We start from the raw sequence: 16,419 nt of genomic DNA, 5'->3' as shown, positions 1-16,419 counted from the left end.
GTTTGGGGAAATACAAACATCATGGCTCCCCAGCATGTACTTCATTTCCCTTACAAATCAAAGCAGTTCTGTAATGCCTTAGTCAATCTGTAACTGTCAAAAATGAAAAGTGTTGTGTCGGATTGGCTGTAACTGTTGTGTTATGAAATGCTGTATCTGCACTGCCAAACTGAAAGGGGCTGCTTGCTGGTACATAGCAAAATGGACAGAGACACCCTGCTCTTACACCATACATGCAAGTGCTTTGTGCACAGAAAGAACAAATCGTGTTGCTAATTCCTAGGTCAGTTAGTGGCTCATATGATATTTTTAATTTATCCTCGAAGAAAAGCATTTTCTTTCAGCAAAAGACATATCAAAAGGAGCCTTTTCCAGCTCCTCTCTCTCCTTTCCTGGACGGTCCTAAGTCCCTTCTGGGGCCTTGCTGGACCACAGAGGCCTGACTGGGGCCTTCTGCTGCAAGTTGCCCCCACTCCCCTGTGCATATTGTATTGCAAACAGAGGTTCCAGGTGCACACCCTCCATTTATTTTTGACTGATCCGCTGCTGCTTCAGCAAGTCGATTTTATCATCAAAAGCTGCTTTCTCTTAAAACCAGGCCCATGCTCTCTGTGCACCTTGTTTTCAAGGTACTTTTAAAGGTAAAAAGATATTCTTTTCCCCAGTGAACCACCTGTGCCAAATTGAACAGTGGTAAGGGAAGTATGACCCCTGGAAGATTTCAAAAAGCGTTAGTATGGAAGCTGCCCACCTCTGGCATAGGGGAAGGGAATGAAGTCTGGCATAGAGGCACCGATAATTATTTTTATACAGTGTTTTGGGTGAGAATTGTGCCGGCTTGAGACCTAGGTAGTCAGAGTGACAGTGCATGGGACTAAATTTTCCATGACTAACTGGCTTATTCTGTCATACACTTCCACAAACATTTTAACCAGAGGAGAATTGATTGTGCAGGCCTGGCATCCACAGATACCTTGCTGTTAAGGGCCCATCTCAGATCAGCACCGATGCCTGCCCTTTCCCACAATGCATCTCAGTGTATCAGGGGTGTTTGGGATCGAACCAGTGCTGCTTCCAGATATACTGGAAGACGAGCGTGAATTCTGGGGGTTAGGTGAACACGAGCGGGGACTTTGAGACCAGAGTCCCACCTACCCACCTCTCAAACTCTGGAGCTAGACCTCTGGTCACAGATAAGATCGTGGCTCTTTTTCTAAATGTACTTAAGGGACATAAGTCCCGTTGCAATCAGTGGGATGTCGCTGAACTCTGCTTATGTTTGATTGAAACATCACGAGTATTGACTCGGGGATTAGCACGGGAAAATGCAGAAATATTACTAGGTAGAGGAGTATACATTTGTTCATACCCTCATCCATCTTCCGTCTATGACCTCTGCAGTTCTGCAACACTTTACAGAGGCTAAGATTAAAGGACAGGGACATTCACAAGTTCCAGAGGGACAAACCTCTGGGCTAAACTGCTTTCCTGAGCAAAGGTGAAATGAGTAAGTCTTTTGGAATAGAACACCTAAAATCTGGTCACGTTGCGTGGGATATTCAACACACTGTAATCCCCTAAAGCAACCTTTCCCCCCTCTCTCCTGATCCAGATTGAGCCCCTATGTTGTATTTCTACTGAAAATTGCTTCCTCCTGACTCTTTGTTGCTCACAAACACACACACACACACGTGCTTCAAATGCTGTATTTTGCAAACTGAAAACACAGAGCAAAGTAGCAGCCAGATGGAGGTTGACCATGAATCAAAAGCTGATGCAGGGCCCCAATCCAGATTGGGAGGGCCCTTTTGATGAGGCCCCAACTGCTTGTTTTAAACACATGGCCAATGATTGAAAACATTTCCTTTTGGGGCTGCACCCATACCTCCTGGGGAATTCAGAAACCCATCGTCTGGAAACATTTCCGAGCTCCGCATGTGACTTCAGACATCATTTGGTCCTATGCTGACCCCCCCCCCCAAATTGATCTCACATTTATATAGTTTGAAGCAGAAAGAATACGACGTGATGCTGAAGCCATCTGCAACTAAGCAAAAGGTAATCTAGCTATTGCTGTAACACAAGAGAAAACCAAAAGGCTTGTAGCACTTTTAAGACTACAGTATTTGCTATTTTTCATTAAACATCCATGCAACCATGCACATCTGAAGAAGTGTGGTTGGATGCACAAAATCTTATGAAAAATAAAAAAAGAGTTTGTCTTAAAACTACTACAAAACTGTTTCTCTTGTACAGAGCAGTTGTGGATGGCTTTAGCATATCATTGTATCCATTTTTCTTAAAGATAACGTTCCAAGCTCTGTATATGGATGGTATTTAAACAAAATAGTCTAATCTATTAATACTGTATATATTTGTACAGGGCTCTGTGAAATTCGAAATCTGTGTATAATTCTTACCCCCCATACGATGATTACAAAGCCTAAACCGTTGGCTCACATACATGCACAAACAAACATAGATTCACACACAGACAACAGTTCTCTCCGTTGGGATTTCCTGCCATAGCTTTAGCAATCCTTTCCGTACCGTACCATGTGTAATGAACCTTAAAGGTCCTTAATATGACCCCTGATCTAACAGGCTGAGCTAGAGATGTTGTGTTTGAGGGGAGGTCGGCCACGTTGACATCTTCAGTGTTGAACTCATAAGGTTCTGGATGGTCAGGAGCACAGCATTTCTTGAATATTTATTTCTTGAATATGTATTTATTAATTGAAATATTTATTTTTGTAATCCAAAAAATCTTTGTACGACCAACATCCGTGCAGTTCAAAGGAGAAGTGCATAAATGCTAAAGCGACAAATGCCAAGAAATAAAGAAAAACTAACCAGCTGCGACGGGTTTGCACTCCACAGCCTCTTGAAGGGGGACCAAGGAAACAGAATAACGTCTTTCAAACAGCTGTGAATTTGGGATCAGTCTGTAGAGTGCCCTCGTTTCCAGTAGTGATTTTATTAATCCTTGTGATCATATCTATTCACAAGCACAGCTAGCTTGGGCCATGATGCAGTACTGAAGATTATAGCACAATGCAACCTAATCAAGCAAATTTTTTGTATTTTGCAAACAAGAGGACCCTGTTCCTGTTTTCAACCAACAAAGCTGTGCAGATCTATAAATTCTGCATGCACACCTATTCTCTCCTGCCATGCTCCATGCTGTGTTATGTTTTTTTTATCTGCTTTGTTTTTTTTTAATCTAATGGGCTTATGTTTACACACATATTGTGAATGTGTATGTTGTATGAATCACTTGAACAATTTCCCCCATGGACAAAAGGGTGCTCCAGTGAGGTTTTGCCTGCAAAAGTGAACATGCAGGGAAAAGCGGATGCACACTGATCTTCAGACATCCATCCATGTGATAAATTCACCCAAAGAGCCAACAGCAGTTGGCCTGTGAACAGTCTTGGATATGCAGACAGAGATCAGCCCATCAAGTCTCGGGCTTCATTCAGACACCTCACATATCCCTCAATGTAGCAACTCTGCCTTTTGCTTTCTGGTGACCAAGCAGTACCATATTAATTCAAAGGGCAAGCCCCCCCTCCCCACCTCCAGTATATGGAAGATGCCTACCTTTTATAAGGGAGGGGAGAAAACAATGCCCCTAGCTCACTCCTACATCAGGTGTCAGCTACACAATGGACTTTCAGCTATCCCTGATTTATCACTTGCCTCATCTTTAAGCCCACTTTAAATCAAAATAAAAGAACGCTGGTCTATCCTTCTTCACCACTGTTCTCCATGCTGGCCTTTGCTTCCACCAGAATAGAATCATAGAATCCCAGCCTAGGGGAGTTGGAAGGGGGCCTACAAGGCCATCGAGTCCAGCCTCTTGTTCAATGCAGGAATCCAAGTCAAAGGAGATCTGACAGGTGGCGGGTCCAATTTTCTCTTGCATGCCTCCAGGGCTGGAGCGCTCACCGCCTCCCAAAGCCATGGGTTCCATTCTCGTACTGCTCTAACAGTTAGGAGTTTTTTTTCCCCCTGATATTCAGCCTAAATCTGGCTTCCTGTAACTTGAGGCCATACTTCTACGGGAAGTGTGAAATATCTTACAAAGAGTTTGTAAGAGGAACCTTTCTACCATTTAGTTAGGAAAAGGTTTTATACGACTCAGGGGGTGATCACACACGGAAATAGGCCACTCTTTGGACTGCTTGCTAATCATCACATGGCATGTGGGGAAATGCACTCTAGCCTGACCCTGATCTGTGCCCCAGCTGGACATTTTTGATCCCGCTGTAATGCTTCTACTTTTGGGGGCCAGGATGGAATGATTCCCCGACAGACACAAGAGTCGTTTTGAGGGAGATCGTTCCCATTAAAGTGATCCCTTCTGGTGTGATCAAGCAAGTGCTTTTGCAGTTGTCTGATCAAAGGTAAAAGTAAAGGTTCCCCTCGACAATTAAGTCCTGTCATGTCCGACTCTAGGGGCCGGTGCTCATCCCCGTTTGTAAGCTGAAGAGCCAGCATTTGTCCATAGATACTTTCCGTGGTCACATGGCTGGCATGACTAGACATGAATGCCGTTACCTTCCCACTGAGGTGCTACCTATTCACCTACTTGTATTTGCATGCTTTCGAATTGCTAGGTTGGCAGGAGCTGGGACAAGCAACAGGAGATTGCCCCATCATGCGGATTTGAACTGCTGACCTTTTGACTGACAGCCCAGTGGCTCAGTGGTTTAACCCACAATGCCACCTGCATCCCGAGTCTGATCATAACCTCAGACTATTTGACTGTCCAGCCGAACACTGGAGCACCACGGCTCTCCAGAGTGTCATGCAGAGAACGCAGTTTACCATCCCTTGCTAGCCCATCAGTTAAAGGTACCCACTGGGCATCTCCAGAGTCTTCCACTTGGCCTTTTTAACCAGTGATGGGCATGGCATTCAGCTTGACTTCAACAATACTACCACATCAGAGCTATTGGTGCATCTCTATGGTGACCACAGAGTATTGCAAAGAGCTTGCTGCGCTAGCTCCTGACCACTGATGTAAAATCTGGCATTTGTGGGGTTTAAAATGTTAAAAGATAACATGTATGTGTGTGTGTGTCAGTGATTCTTTGCTTTTTAAAGCAATAAAATTTATTATTATATAACTGCTAGATAGGTCAGTAGCTGAGATCTCTGGCTGCAGCGTCGGAGGTTGGGAGTTCAATTCCCCACTGGGTCTCCTTGAGAGGGGCTGGACTCGATGATCTATAGGGTCCCTTCCAGTTCTGCATTTCTAAGGTTATTAATAAGATTATTTTACTAGGATTCACTCTGTGTTCTGCTGTGCAACCCATAGCCAGAAAACGTGGGTGACCTTCCGCAACACAAGTTCTAGAATTATGGAGCAGGACAAAAAAGACCTCTCTATCTACTTTCTCCTTCACATGCATCACTCTCTCTCCCCCCCCCCCCCCACATCCCACTGAATATATTGTTCTTCTTTTGTCCGCTTCATGAAGTAGGTTTCAGGGCACTAAACGTTTCATTCCAGTAGCTGCTCCTCCAGTCTTTCCTTGCAAAATGTCTGAGCAGCGTGCATGTCGCTAGGGTCCAATTTTGGGAGCAAATACCCGAGTGAGAGAATGGCAGAAGTCATTTCTGATGACAGCGTGGCAGGGTTAAAAAGACATTATCAGAAATGTCACTGTGGCAGTGTGCCCACCTGCAAAATGTTAATCCTCTCTCTAAGTGCTCTGCGGCAATTTGCCTAAGCACTCTTCAAACAGGGAAAAAAAAGCATTATCATACCATTACCAAGTGTGTGCATAAGGTGTGATGCCTGCACACAACCTCTTTTCTTTCATTTGCTCTCTATTCATTTTGGGGGGGGGGGGGGCTTCTGAAGTTTTGTGCTACTTTATCGTCGGTATATATTTATTTATATAATTTATATTTATGTTTCTTAATCTCCCACTTTCCTTCCACTGAAGTTAAAGTGAGATATCTGGCTCTTTTTACTTCCCCTGCTTCACGTTGTAAACTTGGTCAGGCTGAAACCGAATGTCTGGTGCTATCTAACAAGAGCCGAGCACCATCTTTCCTCAAAAGTGACCGATATTCTTTTCTTGGTTTTGTTCAGTGGAAAATCTGCACTTTTTCCTTAAGGAAAATATGCACCCATGTAACTTCTGCATCTGTAACAATAATGTTATTTCAATCAAAACCTTTGGCATTCCTTCTTTTTTTTTAATTTTTATTTTTTACAATTTTTACAATTTTTTTTACAATTTTTATTTTTTACAACAACAACAAAAAAAGAAAACTATAAAACAATAGCGACTACACAACACACATTGAATTTTCCCCACCCATGCCACCGTCACCCTTGGGACTAGGTGACCATCAATATCAGTTTATGTCCCTTTTCATCCCATAGCTCTCCAAAAAATACATTGATTCTTTTGCTGGCATATAACCTTTCCCTTCAAAAAGACATACTCCAAGTATACATCCTTGAAATCATTAGACTTTACCATTCCTCTTATGTTCATTTCACACATTTACTTATTAATTGCTAAGCTCCACATTTCTTTATACCAATCTTCAAGATTAATTTGTTTGTCACTTTTCCAATTCTTTGCGAATATTAGTCTTGCTACTGTAACCATTATAACAACTAACTCTTTCTGATCTTTTTTAAGATGGTCATTCTTAATTATATTTAGGAGGGCAATAGTTGGTGATATCTGAATATTGTATCTAATAATTTTTCCAATTTCCTTAAAAGCCAGTGCCTATTCTTTCTTTCTTATTTCACATGTCCACCACATATGCATATACGTCCCTTTTTCTTTTGTTGCATCTCCAGCATTGAGATGGCATATTTTTATATATCATATTCAGTCTCACTGGAGTAAAGTACCATCTCCATGCTACCTTATAATAATTTTCTTTTACCTTTATAGACATATTTTTCATTATTCATTGTGACTATATATTGTTCCAATTCTCTTTTTTAATCTCTTCCTCAAAATCCTCCCGCCACTGGTTTTTCAACATTGCTTGTTCAAATCCGAAATGTATTCTGTCTGGGTATTCTGACATTTCCATTTCCCTCCATATTAGGTTTCTATTGTGTACTATAATATCTGGTATATGTCTAAGCTGATTTGTGATGTAATATAATTTAATATTAGGTAGACCAAGTCCTACTAATTTTTGTGGAATATACCATAAACCCTTTATTGATCCTTGTTCTCTTATTTCTATTACAATAATTATTTATCAACTTCTGCCAATCTTTCAAATATATTTCTCCACTCTTTATTGGGAGCATCCAAAATACAAAGTTAAGTTTAGGGATAATCTTTATTTTACATAATGTTATTCTACCAAACCATGGCAAGTTAAATTTTTGGAACTGATTTATATGTTTGTTAATTTCTTTTTTCAATTTATTCATATATAATTTAATGATTTCTTATAAATTCCATGTAATATAAATTCCTATGTATTTCATTGCACTCTCTATTCTTCGTTTAAATTTTTTCAATCCCTTCTTATCTACTTCTGAATGATTTAATAAAATGCATTCTGATTTCTCCCAATTCACTTTCAACCCACTTTCAATGAATTTAAATGGATGCTGATTTTCTGCAATGTATCTTTTTGGGTTTTTAATTATTAATAATGTGTCATCTGCAAAGAGGTTTATTTTATCCTCCTCTCTGATATCTACACCTTTAATTGAACTATCACTTCTGATTACTTGTGCCAGCACTTCTATTACCAACATGAATAGAATTGGAGATAAGGGGCACCCCTGTCTCGTTCCTCAGCCTAGGAATATTGATTCAGGATACCATCATTTTTTATTATTTTTGCAGAGTTCTGTGAATATAGTTGTTGGATTATTTGTCTAAATTGGGTGCCAAAACCTATCTATTTAATCCAGATTCTTAATGCATCCCATTCAACTGAATCAAAGGCTTTAAAATGTCTAGGAATACCACTCCTGCTTTACAGTTTGATTATTTTGCCAGGTGCATTAGGTTAAGCACCTTTCTCATTGTGATTGACATCTGACTAGCAAGTTAATCTGCAAACTAGGGGAGATGAGAAACACTATGATAATCAGATGCTTTTAGCAGTTAAGGAATTCCCTCCTCTAATGGTGGAATATCTATAACATATAATTGGCCCTGAGTGTCTCAATCCACTATGAAGGCTGGATTCCATAGCTTAATTCCAGTTTCATGTACATCTTAAAGCAAACATCCTCAATAGATGACCATGCTGGCCTGATGCCGTGGATGTTGTAATCTAACAACACTGGAGGGTGCAAAGTTTGAGAAAGGCTGACTGGAAGAATCTAATATCAGTCATTCCTCCTTCTTTGAATCAGACATTCTTCTTTCTTTGAGTAACAAGAAATCATCAGTTTGGGTAAGTTGCTGAGCATTTGCCCAAACCATGATGGTGGGTCCAGCTGAAAGTGAGTAGGTATCCAGCTAAGAACTGCCCTTAGTGTAAACATGTATATTTCTAAGTTTGATTAGCAGGGGGAAGAAAAATATACACACATGCAATTCTGCCTCCTGAAATGATAATAAGGAGATCCTGAGAGTTCAACAGACAAGGGGAAAAAAAACAGTACTTTTCCAGAAACACCCTTTCCATCCTAAAGTCACGTAGGGTGTTAAATCATATAGATGAATTTCTGATGAATAAAAAGATCAAACTGAATTTCTGGGCATATTTTCTTCCACACAGAGCTTATACAATCCATTATAAATGAGGAATACTTATACTTACTACCCCTCTCTGTGTCGACACTGGTACGAATGCTGTGAAGTTATGCAATAGTAATTTCTGAGTGCCTCTGTCTCTCCAGGCTTAAAAGAGATTTTTAAGCTGTCACCTCAGAGCCCATGAAACTGGGAAACGGTGTGGTAATTGGCAAGGTCAAGAGAGCAGAAACATCTCCCTCAAACAGAAAACAGTAGTTTTAAAAATGAGGTAGATAGCCCTTTGTCATCTCATAGAACGGCATTTATTCAATTCTTCAAAAAAAACACAACCCTCCAGTTTATGAATGTAGGATATTATGTGTCCTGTATCCATGGTTCAAAAGGCAGGAAATGGCCCGATATTGCTGTACAATATTATGCCCACATTGCGAGCAGGAAAAAGGATGCCAATTTTTACATAGCAAAGGACAGCCTGAACGTTGACAACACCCATGGCTAGGGTTGCCAGATGTCAGGCAAAAGGAGGACATGTCCTCCTTTTTAGCCTAATGTCCTCCGTCAGGCAGGCAAAGATAAAAACCTTTAAAATGTCAGGCTTTTGTATATTTTATGTTATAATTTTGGATGGGAGGGGGAAAAGTGGAGGGACCCCCTTCCCACTGGCTTTCCCCGCCCCCACCTGCCCGCCCACCCCCAGTATTTTGAAATATAAAAGCCTCCATTGAATTTATTTTTAATTTTTAACATGACTGTTTCTTGGTCGGTTCACTAAGAAACATTTATTGACAGCTATTGTAATAAAATTGCATTGATTGTGGGTTTAATCTGGAATGATTCAAATGAAACATTCAATATGTCCTTCTTTGCCCCGAGTAGACATGGTCTAGAGGGGCGGGGTATAAATTTAATAAATAAATAAATAAATAAATTTGTCCTCCTTTTTGTCTTTCTGTGTCCTCCTTTTAGTACCCGTGTATCTGGCAACCCTACCCATGGCAGACCTCAGGATGGTCTACAGGGCCCCCTCTTGTGTTCACTACTGTTCATAAAGTGACACCTCACAAAGGAAAATCCCAGAAGCTGGCTCTTTGTTTGTTTGTTTGATTGACATCATGGAGCTAGAGCTGTGTACCACATCTCCTCTTCTCTTTGCCAAAGGCATGGGAACCCTGCTGGTTGGCAACCCCTGACTTCTTCTTCTTTTAGCTTTTAGGATCCAGTTCATCTCGGACATGATGTTGCTCCACTAGCAGAGACCAAACAAATCTGGATCTTTCCCCTGCAGCTCTAGGCAAGGTAGCCCAAGCGAGGCAGTAGGGCAGTGAGGGGTGGGGGCAGCTGGGGAAGCAGATGTGAAACAGTCCAAGATGGATGGATGGAGGGGAGTGAAGTTGGAGATGTCAACTCTATCCTGGATAGTCCCACTCACTTAGCAAGCACACAGAGTCAGCTCCCAGCAGGGAATGGAAGCAAAAGGGGAAGATGGGTGGGGAGAAACAGAGATGGGCATAGACCGGGAACATGGCAGTTTGTGATTGTGACCAGGCCTAACTGCCATTTCCTTTCCCCAGGGTGGCTGTAAGCCCAAAGCATGACAGCCTGAGTGGTTTTAAATTTGAAGCATAAAAATAAGATATTTACTGAAATATAACAACAGTGATGGTCTGTGGTTTGTCACTATTCACAAATTACAAACCAAGAACCTTCACAAATTGTCTGACCTTTTTGTGGTCCATGTCCTTCTGGGAGCAGTACAATTGCCGCCGTGTGAGTTAGAGATCCCAAACTTGCACAGAGCCTTCAGCTGACTCTCCTCCCCATCCCATCTGAATTTGGTAAAGACTGGATTTGGCGCATCTGAGTGAGAGGCCCCCTCAAAGCAGGTTCCCCCAGGAATGTGCTATTTAGCAACTGGCTGAAAGAACACTTTCCTAGGAGGGTGGGAATCTGCTTTTGGGCTTGTAACTCAGATGTACCAAATCCAGTCTTGACCAAACTTGGCCTTACTCCTGGTCTGATTCTCCTCCCAACCCCCTCCAAGTTTGGCAAAGATTGGGTTTACGATGTCTGTGCTACAGCCCATATACAAATAACTAATGGCAATAGCTTGCCATTTTGTTTTGTTCTGGACAGGCGCATTCCCCCAAAGCACCCTGAAATGAACCTCAAAATGGTCTGATTTGTGGCAGGTTTTGCTTTGTGGTTTGTTTCATGTCCATCTCTAGTAGGAAGGAGGAGGGCAGCTAGACAGCATGTTACTGACAGTCAGTCAGTCAGTCAGTCAGTCAGTCAGTCAGTCAGCCAGCCAGCCAGCCAGCCAGCCAGCCAGCCAGCCAGCCAGCCAGCCAGCCAGCCAACCAACCAACCAACCAACCAACCATTAATGACATGTTTTGGAGAGCCAGGAGCTGGGTACCAATGTGGGGCATTATACCTCCACACACAATCACACCATCCTGCCTACCCTGCTTCATCTGAGCAACTACTGTCCTTCCCATGGAAATATATATGGAGCTTTTGGAAGATGGGAAAATCTGAAAAACAGATCAGCTCCCCCCCCCCCCCCCCCAGCAAAAACAGGAACAGCCAAGACAAGCGTACTGGCAACTACATGCTGGCATTTATCTTTGACTTGTTGGTTGAAATCCTGTTTATGTAACTATGCTGTGTAAAGCTGGTGATGTAATCAGCTGCAGCAATTTTCAATCCCACCCCATGACCCAAAAGGTCCCGTGGCATCCCTTTTGTCATAAGGAACTTATTGGGGGCTTGGGAGAGCGTTAAATTTCTGAAAAGCCTAAGGACTTTTGGGGGATGGGAACAGACATCTTTTTTGTACTAAAAACTTGACATAGTTGATGACATCACCAGCCTTTTGTGCTGGAACTGGGCAAGCAGGATTTCAGCTACTGAAGATATCACAGCGAATGTGAATGAGCGTTTTGGATGGGTTCCCAAATGAGGTAATTCTCATTTATCTCAGTGAACTGAGTAGCTAAGCATGGCTCCATCTCGCGTAATGAGCTGCAACAATTTGTATGGAAATAGTACAGGTTTAGATAGTTCAGGCATTATGTCATCCCTGCAGAACGTTACCTTCTAGCTTGTGATGATTTTTCCTGGCACTGTGAGTCAACTCACTAGCCCTTTTTGCACACATTAATGGCCCCACAGGAAGATGAGAGGGAAAAGGAGACAAGAAATAACTCTTTGACTGTTTTGTCTTTACTGGGCAAAAGTCTCTGTGGCACAAATCCATTGAGCATCACCTTTGATTTGGAGAATGGTTGAAATAAAATGTGAACTGGCTTAATAAATCTTGCCGGCGAGACTGAGTTGTTCAGGAGCAGAAAAATAAATAAGCTGGGCCAATGGATGTAGCCAGATGCCTTCATAGTGTGCCCAGATCACCACCAAGGCTTTCCTGTTTATTTATTTGTGTACGATTTTTTTACCCCACCTTTCTCCTTAAAAAGGGCCCAAGGTGCCTTTAAATGACAATATTTAAAGCTAAAAATAGTTAGTATACCAATACTAGAAAGGGTGAAACACCCCACTACAACATGGCAAACAAAAACAACACCTAAAACACACTGAAAGTAAGGCACAGTTATCCATTTAACCATCCCACTCAGGCAACCAGTCACCAAGAGAAAGCCTGCCGAAAAACAAAGGTCTTTGCCTGCCTGCAGAGGGACAGCAAAGAGGGGGCCAGCCTGGCTTCCAGTGGGAGGGAGTTCCAGAGTCTGGAAGCAACAACAGAGGAGGCCCTCTCCTGTGCCCCCATCAGATGCACCTGTGAAGGTGGAAGGACCGAGAGAAAGGCCTCTCCTGATGATCTTAATACCCAGCAGGCTCATTAAGGAGAGTTGTTGACCTAAGCTTTTTAGAGCTTTATGGGTTAGAATCAATGTTCTGTTTCCCAGTTATGTTTATAAACCATTAGGGAAGAAATGGATAAGGCTTGATCCTGTGTAACTTGACCTAATCTTTACCTTAAAATACCAGCCTGGTCAAAAGAAGTGTGATTAGACAGCGACCTGGTTCACAAATCTCAACAAACCAAGGGAACTTTCATTTATTGTTTGGAAGCATGGTTGATGCATGTATTGCATACTTTATCCTGGTTGAGGATGATAGATGTTTCAGTCCAGCATCTCTGAAAGGTAGCAGGTTTGGAGGAGCCTGTGTTTATCATTAGTAACATAAGCAGCCATGCTACCTTATCTAGCTGAACCCACAATATCACATTTTCCTCTAATGGCTCTACCATCACACAAGTGCTCTGAAAAATATCACAAGGACCAGGAACCAATTATTCTTTTTTTCACAGAAAGTTGAAAGAAAAGGAAAAAGCTGATTGATGTAACAAAATGAACCCTACAAATCTAAGCTTCTGCTCCAGAAAGCAAGCAACGGTAGCTGAAATGAGAACATGGCTTCAGGCTAGAAAAGATGCAACACTCTTGATGAGCATAAAAGGCATAAAAATGAAGCCTTACTTCCGATGTCCTTCTGGGGAGAGGACTGGATTTTATAAGTATGATTATTCATAGAGGAATGTATACACAGGCAAGACAAGAATGAGCAAAATCTATTGAAAAGAAAATGGTCCGAAATGGAAACATCACTTCATTTAAGAAATAATCTGTATGAGGAGAATAATTCTTTGAACTCGAAGAGTTTGAAGTACACCACCACAAGCAGTGATCTCTCTCTTTCTCTCTGACACACACACACACACACACACACACACACACACACACACACACACACACACACACACACACACACAGAGAGAGAGAGAGAGAGAGAGAGAGAGAGAGAGAGAGAGAGAGAGAGAGAAGAGTCCTCCATATTATCTCTGTTGCTTGAGGGCAATAAACAGAAATGATCAAGAAGAGTGAAGTCACAATACAATGCTGACTCATCAGAAACAGGCTCCGCTCCGGCTTATGGTCTGGAAATGGAATTGAGTGAGATCCTAAATGATGCTTAGGCATTGATGAGATACCCAGTGTGGCATAGAGTGATGGACGAGGACTGGGTTCGAATCTCCACTCAGCCATAGACACTCACTGGGAATGTGGCATTGGTAAAACCACTCCTTAAATAGCACATTAACCTTGAACACCCTCTTGAGGCCACTGTAAGTCAGTTCTAACTCAATGGCACGAAACAACAACAGACAGCTCGGGATCCGTGGAGCTGGTTTAACCCCTCAGTCTGTTGCGGTCCATGTGTTTACTTTCCTCCTTGAGATCTGAGGAAGGAGACTTGGTCCACAAAAGCTCACATCAAAATAAAGCCGCTCGTTTTTAAGGTGCCACCACATGTACGTCTTCTGTATTTTTAAAATAATTTTTCTTGTGCTTTTGCCCCTTGAGAATGGCTGCAATGACAGATGGCCTGCACACAGAGCCCAGCAGCACAGGTTCCAGTACTGTAACGTTTGGCTACAGTGACTAGGCTAATCTCACTTTATTCCAGAATATCATGGCTGAAACCTATCAGAATGAAAACAGACAGGCTATGAAACCTTCTCTCCCTCTCATCCCCTGGCTGTCACAACAAGCTTAGTTAATTGCTAGTACTGGTGGTAGGTCAACATAAAAAAAAAGATCATGGCCACTGGTCCCATCACCTCCTGGCAAATAGAAGGGGAAGATATGGAGGCAGTGACAGATTTTACTTTCTTGGGCTCCATGATCACTGCAGATGGTGACAGTAGCCACGAAATTGAAAGACGCCTGCTTCTTGGGAGGAAAGCGATGACAAACCTTGACAGCATCTTGAAAAGCAGAGACATCACCTTGCCAACAAAGGTCCGCATATTCAAAGCTATGGTTTTTCCAGTAGTGATGTATGGAAGTGAGAGCTGGACCATAAAGAAGTCTGATCACCAAAGAATTGATGCTTTTGAATTGTGGTGCTGGAGGAGGCTCTTGAGAATCGCTTGGACTGCAAAGAGAACAAACCTATCCATTTTGAAGGAAATCAACCCTGAGTGCTCACTGGAAGGACAGATCCTGAAGCTGAGGCTCCAACACTTTGGCCATCTCATGAGAAGAGAAGACTCCCTGGAAAAGACCCTGATGTTGGGAAAGTGTGAAGGAAAGAGGAGAAGGGGACGACAGAGGACGAGATGGATGGACAGTGTCATTGAAGCTATCAGAATGAATTTGACTCAACTCCGGGAGGCAGTGGAAGACAGGAGGGCCTGGCATGCTCTGGTCCATAGGGTCACAAAGAGTCGGACATGACTTAACAACTAAACAACAACAACTGGTGGTAGGGCCATGGGATGCTGACCTTCGTTCAGCCTAGCTCTGAGGAATGCCTGCGTTTGTCCATCTAGTTCTTTCCCACAGCCCTAACCCACTAGCACCTATGTTGCATTCACAGATGTCCCCCCACTTGCCATAGTTCTTGTGTGCTGTCCTTCAGTTTGATTCTTGGGTATAAACAAAACGCTGCATTGCAGGGAAACCATGTACGCCCCAGAGCTCCAGAGCAAGAGGAGACCACGGGAGGAAGAAAAGCTTATCCTTATGTGCTTCCCAGCTACATTTTAGAAGGGACCAGAGGTGCGGATTGCCAGCATGCTCACTCCAAATGCCAGTAACATCTCTGCTGTCGATGTTCAACAGCCTCTTAAAAAGCTGGCACACAGATAACAGCAGCATGAGTGACCGAGGCAGAGTGCAAAGCTCTCAACTGACGTTGCTCCCATCAAGATGACATATATACATTGCTCAGAAGGGAAAGCGGTGAATACTAAATGGCTTATACATTACAGTTGCCTTTCAGAGCAGTTGTCTTTTAAACCTTTGAGAGCTTGTTGGGGGAAAAGTATGTTGCCCTCTGCTTTGTAACTGAGAAGCAACCATTCGTCAGGCAGCATGAAACCACCCTGTTCATTTTTCCCTTCTTCCTTTGAGGGTTTGGAGTACTGTACGTTGTCCTGATTGAATGTGAAGCCACTTGGTGAGGCGCATGGTCTTATTTCATACAGCAAATTGAGAAAAAAATAGAGACAGACGCTTTCAAGGAGATTTGAGAAGACTCTTTGGCCTGCGGATGCACACGAGCCTCCTGAAATAGCAGGAGAGGCTGGAAAATCTGGAAACAGAGAGAAAGTCCCAAAAGAGATGTTACAGATGTAAAAGAGACTGTTCCAGTGGACGCCTGATGAACCTGCACATATAATTTCATGGGGAACTGAACTCTACAAGCAATGTAAAGTTCTTCAGCTACATCTCATGCACAGCTGGTTGCACCATTTAGTATGAAGTTGGAAGTATGTGTGTGTGTATATATATATTTAGAAAGTATTACAAAACAGTTGCAATTCCATAGCATGCACATAACAGTTTCTTGTTTAGATTATGCCACCTATATGGTTCCCATTGATATCCAGGCTGTTAACCTCCTGACCTGAGCAACTAGGAATCAATAAAGGTTCCCTCTTATCCCCATGGCACTTGTTTGTGTTTTCCCCCTTTCCCTCTACTCTACCTTTGGGATCGCCTTGAAGCTCACGCTCTCTAGTCCTGTTGCAATTCTTCCTTAGTATACCATTTGCTGCAGGAAAAGCACAGAGATGAAGTCCCTCCATCTCTTCTGTAGCACAGGGAGCTGTTTTCTACTCTCATTTTGCTGGGCTGCTGAGGACAAGATGGCACCCTTTCTGTTTCAT

Source organism: Pogona vitticeps, chromosome 1, assembly GCF_051106095.1.
Source record: "Pogona vitticeps strain Pit_001003342236 chromosome 1, PviZW2.1, whole genome shotgun sequence".
NCBI classification, from domain to species: Eukaryota; Metazoa; Chordata; class Lepidosauria; order Squamata; family Agamidae; genus Pogona; species Pogona vitticeps.
This window is presented reverse-complemented; position numbering follows the sequence as displayed.